The sequence below is a fragment of the Schistocerca serialis genome, chromosome 2, assembly GCF_023864345.2.
Source record: "Schistocerca serialis cubense isolate TAMUIC-IGC-003099 chromosome 2, iqSchSeri2.2, whole genome shotgun sequence".
Lineage (NCBI taxonomy): Eukaryota > Metazoa > Arthropoda > Insecta > Orthoptera > Acrididae > Schistocerca > Schistocerca serialis.
In genome coordinates, this window is record NC_064639.1 from 524,008,253 (window position 1) to 524,025,567 (window position 17,315).

Sequence of the window (17,315 nt, forward strand, 5' to 3'; positions counted from 1 at the left end):
GTTGCATGTTCTTTATAGCACAGTAAAACTTAGACCTGCATAACAACATAATTGAATTAAAAGACATAGAATGTAGATCGTTGGCAAATGGTAGTTAATTCTTGAGGATGTCTACTGTCGATCTATATAATTAATAGTAATATTAGTGCGGCACGCACATTTATTTCTTCATCCAATATAGCGTCACACACCATGTACAATAGTGAGATCGGTCTCTACACAAATATTAAGATAAATTACACTCCTGGAAATTGAAATAAGAACACCGTGAATTCATTGTCCCAGGAAGGGGAAACTTTATTGACACATTCCTGGGGTCAGATACATCACATGATCACACTGACAGAACCACAGGCACATAGACACAGGAAACGGAGCATGCACAATGTCGGCACTAGTACAGTGTATATTCACCTTTCGCAGCAATGCAGGCTGCTATTCTCCCATGGAGACGATCGTAGAGATGCTGGATGTAGTCCTGTGGAACGGCTTGCCATGCCATTTCCACCTGGCGCCTCAGTTGGACCAGCGTTCGTGCTGGACGTGCAGACCGCGTGAGACGACGCTTCATCCAGTCCCAAACATGCTCAATGGGGGACAGATCCGGAGATCTTGCTGGCCAGGGTAGTTGACTTACACCTTCTAGAGCACGTTGAGTGGCACGGGATACATGCGGACGTGCATTGTCCTGTTGGAACAGCAAGTTCCCTTGCCGGTCTAGGAATGGTAGAACGATGGGTTCGATGACGGTTTGGATGTACCGTGCACTATTCAGTGTCCCCTCGACGATCACCAGTGGTGTACGGCCAGTGCAGGAGATCGCTCCCCACATCATGATGCCGGGTGTTGGCCCTGTGTGCCTCGGTCGTATGCAGTCCTGATTGTGGCGCTCACCTGCACGGCGCCAAACACGCATACGACCATCATTGGCACCAAGGCAGAAGCGACTCTCATCGCTGAAGACGACACGTCTCCATTCGTCCCTCCATTCACGACTGTCGCGACACCACTGGAGGCGGGCTGCACGATGTTGGGGCGTGAGCGGAAGACGGCCTAACGGTGTGCGGGACCGTAGCCCAGCTTCATGGAGACGGTTGCGAATGGTCCTCGCCGATACCCCAGGAGCAACAGTGTCCCTAATTTGCTGGGAAGTGGCGGTGCGGTCCCCTACGGCACTGCGTAGGATCCTATCTTGGCGTGCATCCGTGCGTCGCTGCGGTCCGGTCCCAGGTCGACGGGCACGTGCACCTTCCGCCGACCACTGGCGACAACATCGATGTACTGTGGAGACCTCACGCCCCACGTGTTGAGCAATTCGGCGGTACGTCCACCCGGCCTCCCGCATGCCCACTATACGCCCTCGCTCAAAGTCCGTCAACTGCACATACGGTTCACGTCCACGCTGTCGCGGCATGCTACCAGTGTTAAAGACTGCGATGGAGCTCCGTATGCCACGGCAAACTGGCTGACACTGACGGCGGCGGTGCACAAATGCTGCGCAGCTAGCGCCATTCGACGGCCAACACCGCGGTTCCTGGTGTGTCCGCTGTGCCGTGCGTGTGATCATTGCTTGTACAGCCCTCTCGCAGTGTCCGGAGCAAGTATGGTGGGTCTGACACACCGGTGTCAATGTGTTCTTTTTTCCATTTCCAGGAGTGTATTTCCATGATTTTGTTATGATAGCTACAGATAAATAACTATAAAATTAAAATTAGAGTGTCTGAAATGACAGACCATCAATGTATCGTTATGTAAATTTATTATAACATAGAAGGTCATAGGGAAGAGTTAGGTATAAGATTTTTGTAAGAGTTGTGCAGATGACGGGTATCGTGGCAATGCAGAGGCCAGCCGGAGCAAGAGCAAGAGGTCATCGGCTACCTGCAAGAAGAGAGTGTCAGCTCGCCACCTGACATGAAGGGCGCGAGAGCATCCGGTCCTACAAGCTGACAGTCACCGGGCCGTATACGTGTGGGATTAGGCGGCAGACAATCCTCGCCGGGCCACAAGCGAAAGTGAGGCTGGCCGTTGACACTGACACGCGACCCACACGCGACAGCCTGCTAGCTCTCCGGACGCGGCAGCCGTTTGGAGGGATTCCCTGCGGCAGACCACGTTGTCGTGAGTACACGAAGAAGATCACATATCGTGTCAGAACCTGCGCCTCATGTGCCTCAGGACAGAAAGGGACGCTATATACTCACCTGTTTGGGTTTTTACAACTCACTAGCATTGGCCGATCTGCATACACAGAGCAGTATTGTGCCACACACTCTAACAAATGAATGGTCTCATTTCTAACTTCTCCTCTCTCTTATAGAGCAGGTGTAGCAATCGTCGCTCGTAGTTCGATCCTGTATGGATGACCTCACACACTCGTGGAGTCACTCCACATGCCATCATCCCTCGTTGGACTGCAATATGGGTGGGTCTTGGTCCAATCTCAACAGAGTACTGCAGATGCTCCAGCATACCCTATTGCCGTTGCAACAACGTAGCAACAACACCCGACGTTTAGCCCTATGTGATGTCAGTACTGTGGAATTTGTGAAGTGCTTCGAATATTTCTAACAATGTGATTTAGTGCGTCATTCTCAGCACAGTCGTGAACATTGTGCAATGTGCACACACAACTTGATGCCCCATGAACCTTTTTTTTTTTTCTTTCTTTTCTTTCATAAATTTTTCTCTAGTGTTGTTTATGTAATGTATGTTATACCTTGTATGTGTTTGTGTTTTACACTGTAATTATTATTACAAATTACTGTATTGTTCTCCACACCATGTTATTTTTGTATTTTGTATTTATTGTTGTGTGTATTCAAACAGTGTGCCTGAAGTCCCCATAAACTGAAGCAGATACCACCAATGTCATTGTGAATGGACCATCAGTTCAGGGAATATTTTGTAAAGGTTATTCTTGGTGCAGGGAGACAGAATGAATTGGAGGTTGTAATTAGATTCTGAAAGCTCACAAAAAGAGATTGTTAACTTAAACAGTATCATGTGTGAGTGAGTTCAGGTTAGTTTAATGATTCAAATTGTTGTAACATATTGGGCATTTAATTGCGGAGCACTCCAACTCTGATTGTAAAGAATAAACTGCTCCATATTTGGCTCACATGCCCGGGCCATATTTAGAGCGTGAATGTCTGTGTGAATCGGTGTTTGGAAGGGGCTCCCTGGGTATGGATGTGTGATGTGAGTGTTAGTGTTCCATATTAAGAAGGTGAAGTTGGCTACACCATAAATAATCCTCCCTCGATGAGCTGCATTTTTCAGTTGCAGTGATTTTTTTTATAGAGTGCGGCATGTGGAGTCAGTTTGTAAGACTGTTCTTGGGCGATTGACTCACTACCTTGCTCCTAAGTGAGCCAACCGCTCACCAATTACAAATCTAAAATGGCGTAGGGGCTATGAGAGGTGGCATGAGGCCCCTCTCATATTTCTATCTTACGATTGTCGTCTCTAATTGCATGCGGTGAAAAGTTGCTATTCCTTCACACGCGGACTTCCCACGCAGCGTCTCTCGTCACCCGGGCGGTCTGGTGACAGGCGGGCAAACCTGATCTGGAAAGGGTTAAGCCGACGGGTGTGAGGAAGTCGAGTGAATGCTTTGCAGACGCCGACATTGTCAAAAGACACGCCCGGGGGGGTCTGAAGCAGCGGCTGGGCTAGAGGTTCCGTTACTTCGCAGAATCTTAGCGAAAACACTTTCTGGCGGGCTACCAGCGAGGCGTGGGAATGACTTGTGTACCCAGGCAGTTGTGGCGGGAAAATTCCTGCACTTTCTGCAAAACTGTAACTGCGATTGGCTGGCTCAGGGCATAGCTCCGTGACGTAGCAAAATCAGCGCAGAAATAGGCGCCAAGAATCTCCATTGGTGGAATGGTAGTGCTCCGGCAATGGAGTGGAATTTTCCGCCGGTTTTCGAGTTGCTGATTGGAACGTTTAACTACGGCCACCGTCGTGGGGGCGGGAATGTTGTGTGTTTGGCCTGTACGGGTGCTCTAAGTAGTCGGCTCTCGCCTTTCGGTCGAGGACGTCGAAGCAACCAGCCATCGCCTCCGGTACGCCAGATCGTGTTCTGGCAGTTAAGAAGACAGTTTGGTAATGTATGTCCGTAGCACCAGCAGATAGGGATTTTCCTAGGTGATAATCAGAGCTCAGCAGAGTGCGCCTGTTCGTCTTTTTCTAACTTTGTTCTGTCTTGAGTAGCAGCAATTGATGTTGGGTTAGCTGTGTGTCTCTCTTAAGATTTGAGTGGCAAGGAATTGGCTCCACATACCACTTCGTCATAAACCTCACAATCTAGTTTAGGGACAACTTCACCTTCACAGTGTTTGTTTGTGTATCCAATTTGAGCCAATTTGATGTATTATAAATGTTTCATATGTTTTTGTTTATTATTTTGTGTTTAGTCTTAATAAATCATATTGTTATTTTGGACAGAACTTTCATTCTGTTAATCGGTAGAACAACCCATCATTTCTCACTACGTTAATGAAACCTTCCTTTATTTAACTTATCTATCAAATTAAATTATTGCAGGTGCCAAACTCTTTTCTACTCCACTTGCAGGGTTGATTACAGTCAGTTTGCGTATATTTTTTAATCCTTGTGCAACAGCAAATGTCGGAGTTAGAATAGGGGGGCTTATAGCATCATTTACATGTGTAGATTCTAGAATTTAGTGTTAAATACACTGCTAGCCCCGGCACCTCGCACCCTTGCTTTTCCTAAAATCAAAATGTTCGTCATCTAATAAATTCTCAGTTTTCTTTCCCAGTCTGCTGTATGTTGTTCTTGTCAGCAGCTGTGATGCATGAGCTATTAAGCTGATTGTGCGATGGTCCCCGCAATTAGCTGCCCTAGATCTCTTCGGAACTGTTAAGTTGATCTTTTCCGAAAGATACATATATTCTGCACACCAATTTTAATAATCGTTTCGTTGCTTTTTCTTTCAATTGTTTTAGTAATTCCGATGAAATTATCTCAGGTTCCCCAAAGGTCTTTTAAGTTGTCTCTCTAATGCCAGCAATACGTCCTCGACATCGACTCTGATTTTTTATTTACACGTCATGTTACTAGCTCTCTCGTTCATAGAGACCACCAGTGTACTCTGTCCACCTATCCGGTCCCTCTTCTGAATTTTACCATGGAATTCCCGTTGCACTCTTACTTGTACCGCCCTTGCTTTTAGTTTCTCTGAAGTTTATTTTGACTTTTCTGTCCTCCCGACATTCATTTCCTTTTCGTTTTCTTCCCATCACTTTACAGCCATTTTGCTTTGGCTGCCATGCATTCCCTATTTCTCTCATTCCTAAGGGATTTAATTTCCTATATTCCTGTTTTTCCCTGAACATCTTCGTACTTCTTTCTTTCGTCAATCAACTGAAACACGCTGTAAGAAATAAAGAAACTACGCACCACGAAGGGATTATCCAAATGCACGAAGGGATTATCCAAATGGGACAGAAGTCGATAGATGTCATCTGTATGTACAGACAAACTATTGATTGCAGTTTCAGAAAAAATGGATGATTTATTCAAGAGAAAGAGCTTCACAAATTCAGACAGTCGTTAATCCATTGGTTCATCTCTTGCCCTTGTACAAGAAGTTATTCTGTATGGCGTTGGTTGATAGTTGTTGGATGTCCTCCTGAGTGGTGTGTTGACAAATTCTATCCACTTGGCGTGCAAGGTCGTCATCTCCGGAGGTGGTTACTTTGCCCTTCCCATAATGCACCAAACTGAGGAGAGATCCGTCAACCTTGGTGGCAAACGTTGGGTTTGGAAAGAACAAAGACAGGCCGTAGAAACTCTTACAGTGTTCGAGCTGACATTACCTCGCCGAAATGCCACGATAGCATGCCGTGAAGGGAATGAGAACGGAGCGTAGAATATCATCGATGTACGTCTGTGCTACAAGGGTGTCGCGGATGACAACCAAAGAGGCCGTGCTATGTAAAAAGCATCACTCCTGGCTGTCTTGCCGTATGGTAGGTGACACTTAGGTTCGCATCCCACTGGGGTGTCTCCAGACAATTCACCGCTGGTCGCCGGTGATCTATTAGAAGCGGGACTCAGTAATGAAGACGACTATACTCCAGTCAATGAGATTTCTCACGGATTACTGGACTCAGAATTCGAATTACATGATATGATTTTAAATACAAGACTTAGAAAAACGAAAGTAGTGCTGCATGAGGAACAAATGAGTTTTAGTAAAGGATGTCCACGACAGATGCAGTTCTCACTTTAAAGAAAATAATTCACAAACGCAGAGAATATAATAAACAACCACAACAGCTTTCTTGATTTTATAAAGGCTTTTGACAGTGTCAGGAGACAGACACATTGAAAGATAACGACCAATCGCTTATATCCAAAACGCCTAATAAATTTGATAAAAAAATTTGTATCAGAAAGCGAATATCGCTCTAAAACTCTACATAAAAGTGACTGATGAGACACCAAATAACAACGGATTACGACAAGGCTAATGTATCTCCTCAACATCGTTCAAAATTTAGACACATGAAGTAATGCATCTACGGAAAACAGTGTTTCAAAGGAGTATATATCTGCACAGAGACAACTGTTTTAAATTACTTACCTCTGTATACGCCGACGGAGCAGTGATCCTAGCAGGTAAAGAAAGGGACCTTCAGAAATAAATATACTTACTGAAACAAACAGGTGAGACATTTGACGTGGAGATCTCAAGAGAAAAACAAAACTAGTTTAATGGCCAACACTGGAAAACGACGCGTTAAAACGGAACAGTGATAGATCGGAATATCTTAAAAAAATAAACCAGCTACCTAGTATGTGAGGTAATATCTGGCTACAGATAAGATACATAAATAAAGCTTATTGATTCAGTCGGATATGTGGAAGAATTAACAGAATCCTTAAAAATAGAACTAAGAAAGGTATTCAAAGTCTACAAAAATGATGCAGTTACCACACTGCTCTAAGGAAGCGAGTCCTGGGTAATTACTAAAATGCAAGAAAGCAGTGTTCAGGCACAAGAAATTCTGGAGAAGAGTTAACCTTTTCAGTGCCACTGGTTCGTGCCTGAAATCCCCATTTTATTAATTTTATTTGAAGTACCAGAGTATTTAGCATGATACCACCGTTGTTGTTGCAAGACTCAGACATCTAGTGGTACAATGAGATACTCCTACGAATGTAATGTGGAGATTGTACTACGTGATTGTAGACTGTGCCATGCGGCTTTTTATGGTAGCCTTATTGAGCAGATCATTGGCATAAAAGTAAGTATACGTAATGCTTTTGCAACGTAAATGTAAGTTTCTACTGTTGCCTTTATGTATGCTATATAACACCCCATTACTTTCGTAATGAAAGTAATGGGGAAGTATATACTTTTGGTCAAAAAATTTATTAAATTTCAGGCCCATTTCTACTTGTTATTTACGACTATAAATTGTTTTAGGCACTATGTCTAGTGTAAAACGGAAGTAGCTTTCACATAATAACATATGAAATGATGGCTAGTGGTTTCAAAACATACGGTAATTTACGTTTTGCCACATTCTTCTGGTATTCTTTGCTTACTCTGACAGTCAAGAACACTACTCCCTTAAATCAATTCATTGTTTACTTCTTGGCAATTTCTGCTTGTATTCTTTGCTTACAATCAAAACAAAGGTTAATTCTGTGAAAAATGTTTTAATATTTTTTTCACTTTGTTCATATGCCAAGGGTTAAAGGTTGCAAACAGAAGTCAGGCTAAAGAATCACGATATTAGGGAAGAATTAAAAGTTGTTAGTCCAAATAACAAAATCTACATTAGGGAAGGAACTGGGATGAACACCGAGAAACAATGGAGACTAAGAGACTTCCATTACAGGCTAGCGATTGTAAATGCCAAGGAAAATCAGATAAAGCAAGATATCAGCAAACCTGGGTACCGTGATCGAAACTTTGACTAATATCTCACATGAAGAAGAAGAATGAAAGTACAGGGTCTCTAAGAGAACTAATGAGCACCACCAAATGTGAATCAAGGGTACTGACATGTAGTCGAATGAAATCTGATAAAGCGTCTGGGATTATACACTAACAGAAAGGAAATTGTAACACAAGAAAATTATTTATGTAAAGTAATGAAACTTCAGGAATAAATTTTTCTAGGTAAAATATTTAAGTGATTAACAATGCTAGACCATAGGTTAACGTAAGCATGAGTTAATCCACTGCAAATGTGAAATATTGGTAGATTAATAACTGATGTAACTGCCAGAATGTTGAATGCAAGTATGCAAACGTGAACAGATTGTGTTGCATTTGTGCAAAATGTCAGTTTGTGGATTGAGGTCCATACCTGTTACACTAGGCCGATCAGTGCAAGGACGGTAACGCTGTGGCTGAGGCTAGAGTTGTCGCCCAGGTATGTTCCACTTGTGCTCGTTTAGAAACAGATATAATGATCGAACAGGCCATTGAAATATGTCGTCACCCTGTGAAGAATGTTGGATTACAACAGCAGTAGATGGGCGAGCTTTATCCTGTTGGAAACATCCGTTGGAATTCTGTTCATGAATGGCAGCTCAACAGGACGAATCAGCAGAGTGACACACAAACGTGCAGTAAGGGTTAGTGGAACAACAATGAGGGTGCTCCTGTTGTTATACGACATTGCAATCCCAACTTTAACTACAGGCGTAGGTCCAGCGTGTCTAGTTTGCTGTCACGCTGGTTGCAAGCCCTCAGCTGGCCTCCTTATAACGAAAACAGGGCCATCTCTGGCACCGAGGCAGAACCAGCTTTCATCGAAAAACGCAACAGACCTCCATCCGGCCTCCCAGTTCAGCTCCCCTTTGACGCCACTGGTCGCAAATGACGGTGTTTTGTTCAAAAAATGGCTCTGAGCACTATGGGACTCAACTGCTGAGGTCATTAGTCCCCTAGAACTTAGAACTAGTTAAACCTAACTAACCTAAGGACAACACAAACATCCATGCCCGAGGCAGGATTCGAACCTGCGACCATAGCGGTCTTGCGGTTCCAGACTGCAGCGCCTTTAACAGCACGGCCACTTCGGCCGGCCGGTGTTTTGTGTTCAGTGGAATGCACGCTACAGGTACGTGGCACGGAGATGTCCTTAAAGTAACAGATTTGTAGCAGCTCGTTATGTCACCGTGGTGCCAACCACTGTTTAAAGTGCTGCTGCATATACAGTATGATGCGCAAGAGGCATGTGCCGAACACGACGGTCTTCCCTCTCGGTAGTGACACGTGGCAGTCCGGAGCCGGGTCATCTTGCGACCGCTCATTCTTGTAACCAGCGCTGCCAGCAGTCATGTACAATAGCTACATTCTTGCCAAGTTTTTCTGCAGTATCGCAGAAGGAACATCCAGATTCTCGTAGCCCTGTTACACGACCTTACCCAAAATCAGCGAGGGGCTGATAATGGCGTCTTTGCCGATTTAAATTCATTCTTGAGTAACGTCAACTCAGCGCATCCTATCTCAAAGGTAGCTAACGCTCACGACTGTTAGAGCGTGCAATTAAAGCTAAACTGCTTTGCATCCCCATAGTGATGCTACTAGTGCCACACCGATGGGCCTGATGAGAAATCTGAATAGACACCATCATTCAGTTGGACTAACACGCCTACCAACTTTCGTTTATGTCGCTCAACTCCTTCTTGGTGTTGCGACTTTTTTTCGACAGTTTATTAGGAGGCAAGATACTAAAAGAAGCAGCTGAGTTTTGATATTCGGGCTGCAAAGCAACTGATAATTTCTTATGTAGACAGGATATAAAATTGCAGTGGCTATAGAAGGAGTCGCAATTGTGAAAAAGAGGAATTTGTTAGCATCAAATGTAAATTTAAGCGTTAGGAAGTCTTTCCGGAAGGCCTTTGTTTGTAGTGTAGTCCAGTGTGAAAACGAAACGTGGCCGGTACGCATTTTATACAAGTAAAGAATAGAAACTTTTGAAGTGTGGAGCCGGCCGCTGTGGCCGAGCGGATCTAGGCCCTTCAGTGCGGAAACACGCGGCTGCTACGGTTGCCGGTTCGAAGCCTGCCTCGGGCATGGATGTGTATGATGTCCCTAGGTTAGTTAGTTTAAGTAGTTCTAAGTCTAGGGGACTAATGACCTCAGATGTTAAGTCCCCTAGTGTTTAGAGCCCTTTTTTGAAGTGTAGTGCTACAGAAGAATGCGGACGAAGAGATGAGTAGAGAATGTAACTAAAACGAGGAGGTACTGTGTCTTATTGATGAGAAAAGCAATTTATGGCACAACTTAAAGGAACGAAGGGCTCGGTTTATATTATATATACAGACGCATCAAGGAATATTGTCAATGTGGAATTGGAAGAAACTGTAAATGGTTAAACTGCAAAGGCAGAACAAGGCATGACTACGATAAGCAAGCTTAAATGGATGAAGGTTGCAGTAGTTCACAGATGAAGAGGCGTGTAAAGGGCAGACTAGCATGGAGAGCTAAATAAAATCAGTCTTCGGACAGAAAACCAGAACAACAACAGCAATTAGAATAGCATATTTTTGCCTTAGGGCTGGCTGCAAAACTACAACAGCTATATTTAATAAGGTAAAAGAATGTCGCAATAATGTACAAATTTACCATTTGAACTTCCTCCCCCATATCAGTCTTCTTGTGCGTCAGTAAACTGGTCACGCTGACGAAACGTTCTCGATCTTCTATCTAGATGGCTGTTTTGAAATTCCTCGACGTATCGATGAGTGCCACTCTAATTAACACGGCAGAATTTCAACGCAGCCACGCGGTAGGAGGCCCAATAACATCCCGCGAGCAGTGCATGCCGGGAAAGTCTATATTCACACATGAAAAGTGATTACGTCTGTTGTGCATCACAAACTGTAACTGAGATTTAAATTGACGATTTACGTAGGTATGATACGCAGCAAGTTGCCTTTCCAATTTAATACGTTTAATTCTACCATTTACTAGAGCTTGGCCCACAGTTGGCTCATCACCAGTTATTATCATCACACAGACATTCTTTCCCTTGTGCAGCTATATCTTGCATCATGTGTCTAGCTCTATATGGCACACAAAACAACGTCCCTATAATACCAACAAAATCTATGAATTGCAGGCAACTGTGTCCAACACACTAAAGTGACTATGGCGCTTTCCACATCTCGTACGAGATTATTGTCACTTTACAACCTCTTTTCAAGACACTATTTATTCCCTTCAAGTGATTTTATTTGTCCTTGGCCGTCTCTGTTAGGGTTAAAACGTCAATGAAAACCTCAAGGTCTTATCTCTTCTTCCTGAACTAAACATATAATGCAATACTGTAGTTACATCTCAACTGGCAATTGTAAAATTGTAAATTTCATAATTCTCACGTTTACAGTACACCTGCATCTACATCTACTTGATTACTCTGCAACTGTCTTCAAGCTATTTCTCGCCATTCCATTCTCCAACAGTGCGCGAGAAAAACAAACACTTAAATCTTTCCGTGCGAGTTCTGATGCTCTTATTTTATTATAATGATCACTTCTACCTATGTAAATATTTTCACACCCAGAAGAGAAAGGTAGTGATTGGAAATGCACGGAATGTTCCTGTCGCGACGGAAAATGGTGTTGTTTTAGTGATTGCACACCAATTAAAGTCTCAAATCTGTGGCCATCTCTCATCTATTTCGCCATCATACAGAATGCGCTGCCCTTCTTTGAACATTTCGGTATCCTCCGTGATTTCTATCTCATGCAGTTCCGTCACCGAAGAGCAATACTCCACAGGAGGAAGGACAAGCGTAGTGTAGTCAGTCTCTTTAATAGAACTGTTGCATTTTTCTAAGTATTCTGAGAGTGAATCGCAGCCTTTGGTTTGCTTTCGCAACAAGACAATCCATGTGATCGTTCCAATTTCAGTTACTCCTAATTCCAATACCCAAGTATTTAGTTGCGTTTACAGCCTTTACATTTGTGTGAGAGTCAACTGTTAATTTTTGAACCATGCATATATATCTTCTAAATCATTTTGCAGTTGGTTTTGATCAGGTTATGACTTTACAAGACGGTAAGTGACAGTAACATCTGCAAACAATGTAAGAGGGCTGCGCAGATTGTCAACTAAGTCGCTTATGTAGAGTAGGAACAGTAGAGGGCCTCTAACACTTCCTTGGGGAATGCCAGATATCATTTCTGTGTCACTCGATGACTTTCTCTCAATTACTGTGACCATTCTGAGAGGGTATGACGAATGCAGTCACACATCTGTAACGATAGATAGCCAACAGGCAGCTAGTTTGAATGGATGTCGCTTTATGAGGAATGGTATCAAAGGCCTTCTAGAAATCTCAAAATATGGACTCAGTTTTATATCCCGTGTAGACAGCACTCAATACCTTCTGAGAATAAGAAGATAGTTTTGCTACGCAAGAATTAAGTATTGGTGTGACTTGTGAATCTTTCTAGTTCTTAGGAACGGATCATTTGATGAGCGAGCGGTTGTATACTATTGTTAAGTATGGAGCTACCGTATCAGCAAACTGTCAACCGAACCTGAGTGGTATACAATCTACATCGGAGACCATGCCTTTATAAGTGTTAACTTCCGAAAAATACATGTGAAATTTGTATAAAGTAATGACGCGTACGTTTCTTCTGTGAAACATCCCCATGGAAGTGGATATGTTATTCACGCACAAACTGATCAGAGACATATGTTGGATTTAACATACCAGAAAATATTTAATCTACACGCCGTATTATAACGTAGGAAAGAAGAAAAAGGTAATAGTTATGGGACGCTATCTTCTACAGTCACCTGCATATGGAGCGCATGCAGCTACAGAGTAATTAATAAAATATGTAAGGGGCTGGTTTTTCTGTCTCCTCTCACGGGACATAATTCTGGGAGCTATTAGGTGACAAGGCGAGGCTGTAATATCGCCGACCGTTGTGCTAGCTTGCATGTACACCTCCGAAGCAGAGATGTTCGCAGGCCTTTGATGCCTGAGGCAGTGTATCCCGTGGAACAGCTGCCACGGCTATCCACTACAGCCTGCGGCCACCTGTGTCCTGTATACACGGCGCCGAACGCTGTCGGCATTACCATCCCTGTAGCCCTCTCAGCCTGGCTCTCTCTCTCCTTGTCAGCCAACCAACTCACTCTCTCCTCGGCTCGTGCACGCACACATAACCCAAGATATAATAGCTCTCGCCCTCTTTGTTTCTCTCTCTCTTTCTGTGACTCTATCTCTCTCTCTCTCTCTCTCTCACTCTTTCTCTCTCTATATATCAGACTACATGTTTCACACACACACACACAGTCCAAGGTTGCTCTAATGTAGTCATCAAGCCGACACTTGTTTGACGCACGTCGCCAAGCTACTCTCTTGTGCGAGTCTTTTCAAATATGCGCAACTACAGCAGCGGACTTCGGACTGAATATCATTACTCTTTTCAAACCCTGGTCTCACACTACGATTTGCACTCCTCACATTGCCGTCCATTCAAAATTTATAATTGTCTTGTGCCTCTGGATGTGTCCTACATATGTATCTTTTCTCCTAACCCTGTCAGGAAGTTCTTTTCTTCTCAGATCTATACTACGCCTCTTCGTTAGCTACTCCACGCAAGCTTACCGATTTAATCTACAACAGTCGTACGCAGTTTCACATTCAAAAGGCTGTTGTTCCTTTCTTACCTCTGCTGCTTACCACTCACACACACGAATACTTTGGGGAAAAGGCTTCCTAATAATTACATTTATCTTTTCTAGAATCGAAATAATCCCGTTCAATGTTGGTAGCTCCAGACAAAATGAAACAGTGCAATATTCAGTTTTGGATGAAAAATACGTTACGAAAAGCATTAAGTAATAATTTAGAATACACTGACGATATCACAGGAAGGTAGGGAAGGGAAGACATTTCCTGATCCGAAAGTAATTCAAGACTGAAGAGTTACTGATGTTTGTTTCGCTGGATATTGTTGAGAGTAATGCAGCTCAAATAGCGACTTAACATGATCGACTTCGAGACTTGCAGCCTCGTATTCAGGTATATTTGATACATATCTATCAAACTGATATGTGGTATGTTTATCATAGGCCGTTGTCTTCCTGTCCTGAACTGCCTTTCAGTTATGTACACTGTCAAAGTAGAGGCCCACAGTACAACTCACGTAGTGACACCCTCAGTGGCCAGCCGCAGAATACGTTTGCGGGAAAGCGGTCAGGTATCCACGTACTATTCCAAAAACATTAACCAGCGCTTTCGTGTGTAAAACATGCAGTTGTCAGAAGAAGAGACACAATGTCGAAAAGAAGTCATTTGCTCATATATTTTGTATTTGAGTGAAAAACTTTGTTCCAATTGTTTTTCAAACAGATTATGGGAAGAGAGCTATCTATCTACATCAGTACCAATGTATCGTTAAAGGCAAATGATCGCAACAGGTATTGGGAAGTACCCTTAACTACCTCAGCTCCATAATAATATCATTGTGAGGCGGAATGTGTTATATTCTGTCAGAGGTACAAATAGTTTTACAGGACGGCGCTGGACTGTTGCAAAAGTTATTTAACGACAAAATAATATACAATGGAGAGAATATAATCAAAACAGCTGGGTGATGATTGGACATGAAGCATGGAGAGACAAATAAAAGCACAAAAACATACTGTTAATGGAGGGGTTAAGCAATAAATGCGACGCCGTCTGGGAAGCTACACCACCTGAAAGAAAGTGAAGCACCCAGAGTAGAAGGGCGGATGTCGTTGTAAGCAATTTTCTGTGACTTGTAAAAGGTAATCTGAGCACATTAGTACTGTTCATGTTTAGTGCTATTACAAGGCTTGGTAACGTATGTAGGGGGCACGAACAGCGTCAGATGCTGTGTGATCACTCAGAAGCACGTGGAGGTGCCTGGTACTTCTGTGAAACAGCGTTATCAGCACCTGATGGATTCCGAAAAGGGCCTTACTGTGGCTCTCCGTTTGGCTGGCTGGTGGAATAACCAAATCTGCGGGACGTTTGGATGTGGCGGTGACCCGATGTTGGACTACGTGAACGTCAGCCCTACCACTCGGATTGCCGTACTGATCACGAAGCACGTCAAAACACCTTCACTTTCTTTGTCTACCATCTGGAATAAGTAATGGAATGCTTTCAGGAATCTGTGGCTTCCTGCATCACGGGTAGGACAGTAGCAGCAGTTGGGATAGGGAACCATCAACCCATGCGTAAGCTGTCGTTAACACCACAACACTACTGGCTGCATTTGGAGTGGGCCATGACTGAGAATTATAGAATGGCGCCCCATTTCGTTCAGCCATTGATCGCGGTCTATATTACCACAGATCAAAATCGTCGGCGACTATGGTAGCAACTATGGCAGAGGTCCCATTTTTTCCAAAGTTCTGGAGGGGTAATGCGTTGTTACTTCTGGCGCCATGGAGTAGGGAGCCATCAGGTGAGTGAGTTAACTCCGACAGTGCAATTTTTCAAGCGGACAGTGCTCGACCGAACTTGGCACGCGTCTCTATGACCTTATGCATAATGCTGAGGTACCCCTGTGGCCAGCAAGATCTCCACATCTGGTCCCGATAGAACATGTGTAGGACCAGCTTGGATATCATCTCTGTCCCCTTGCCAGTACCCGGGATATCAAGGACCAGTTAGAGCTGTTGTGGGCTTGCTTGCCTCTGGAGAGGGGTTAATGGCTTTATGACATCCTTCCCAACCGACTCTGAGCGTGCGTCCAGGCCGGAAGGGACGCAACTTCATATTGGAAAGTGGTCTCTTACTCCCAAGTTCTTCGTATATTTGTCGCTTTTTGTAATAACATCACATACCTTCTCAACCTGAGAAGCTTCATTTAGTTGCCTCCTCCGCTCCCAGACTTTGTTTTGTCAGGCAGTCTATGTGAATTAGATTTTTTAATACTGCAGAAAAAATTATAGCGAAAATTTCCAAAAAACAAATGCAACACCTGCAACGAAATGCGCGCTAGGTACGATGATGCTACTTCCAACCATATAGGATGCAGTCAGTAAAACTGTAGAAAACATAAAAAATAAAATATCTACAAGCTTATATGAATACAAGCGTCAGCTCAAATGCTACGTAAAGAGCATAAAAGGTTCCTTAAAAAAGACGATAAACAGTTTCTTTTTGTCAGAGATGTTTCCAGAGTATTTAAGAAACGTAATAATTGGGCCCAAGCTAAAGTTAGGTATTGCGGAAGAGACAGGAAACTATCGTCCCTTGTCGTCACTGTCATCATTCTCAAAAGTAATAGAATCACTTATGAAAGACAGGATAAGAAATAAATGTAATAAATACACCATTTTAAGTGAATCAAAGTTTGGATAGCAATGTTGATGAAGTACGGAATCTGCCACACAAGAGCTCACAAAACTGGTAGCTGGTGTTCTGAGCCGTAGCAGAGTTCACGAAAGTGGTGCCTGGTGTCTGAGCCTTTTGAGACCGTTGACCATAAGATGCTACTAAACAAGGAAGGTGAATTAATTATGAATCAAAGGCGCACTTATTGACTGACACCTGTCATACTTAGCATCTGTGGTGAAAATGATAAGGACAACACCAACCACGAATAAGGATTAACTATAAGTGAAACATTTAGCAGAACTAAAAAACTGAAGGAGAAAGAAAAAGCAATTCGTTACAGATAAAGTAAATGAATGAAACCTTCATGAAAGTCTACGATAAGTCAATACGTTACAATGTTGCATTTAATACAATGAAAATAAACGCCATGAATTCCAGTTTGAGTGAATAAGACACCACTTGTAATAAATGAAGATGGCACATCTGTGGACTTCGTAACGATCACAAAATTTCTAGTACTGATTATTGATTCTTAGTTAAAACGATGTGAATACGAAAGATACTTGAAAACAAAATGGCAACAGCATGTTATGCCCTTGAGTTCCGTCTGTAACAGCCAGTGTTTTTTTTTTTCTTATATACATTTCATAAATACTCTCATTTCTTAGATACGAAACTCTCTTTTGGGAAACAGATGCGCAAAATTTGAACACTGTTTTCAAACTACAGAAAAGGGCCATAAGAATAATAATGATTAAAGTCACTGAGTTTATTTTAAAGATCTGTTCAAAAAACAGGGGTTTTTAACTACAGCATGTGAATACGCACATCAAACATTACGTCCGGAATTTTTGCGTAAACAACTCTGCCGAAGACCACGGATCAAGATCTAGACAGAATTTACGTCTATGAAGAAAATACAGTCACGAAACTCTATGCAATGAGGGATTCCTCTGATTATATATAGGGAAT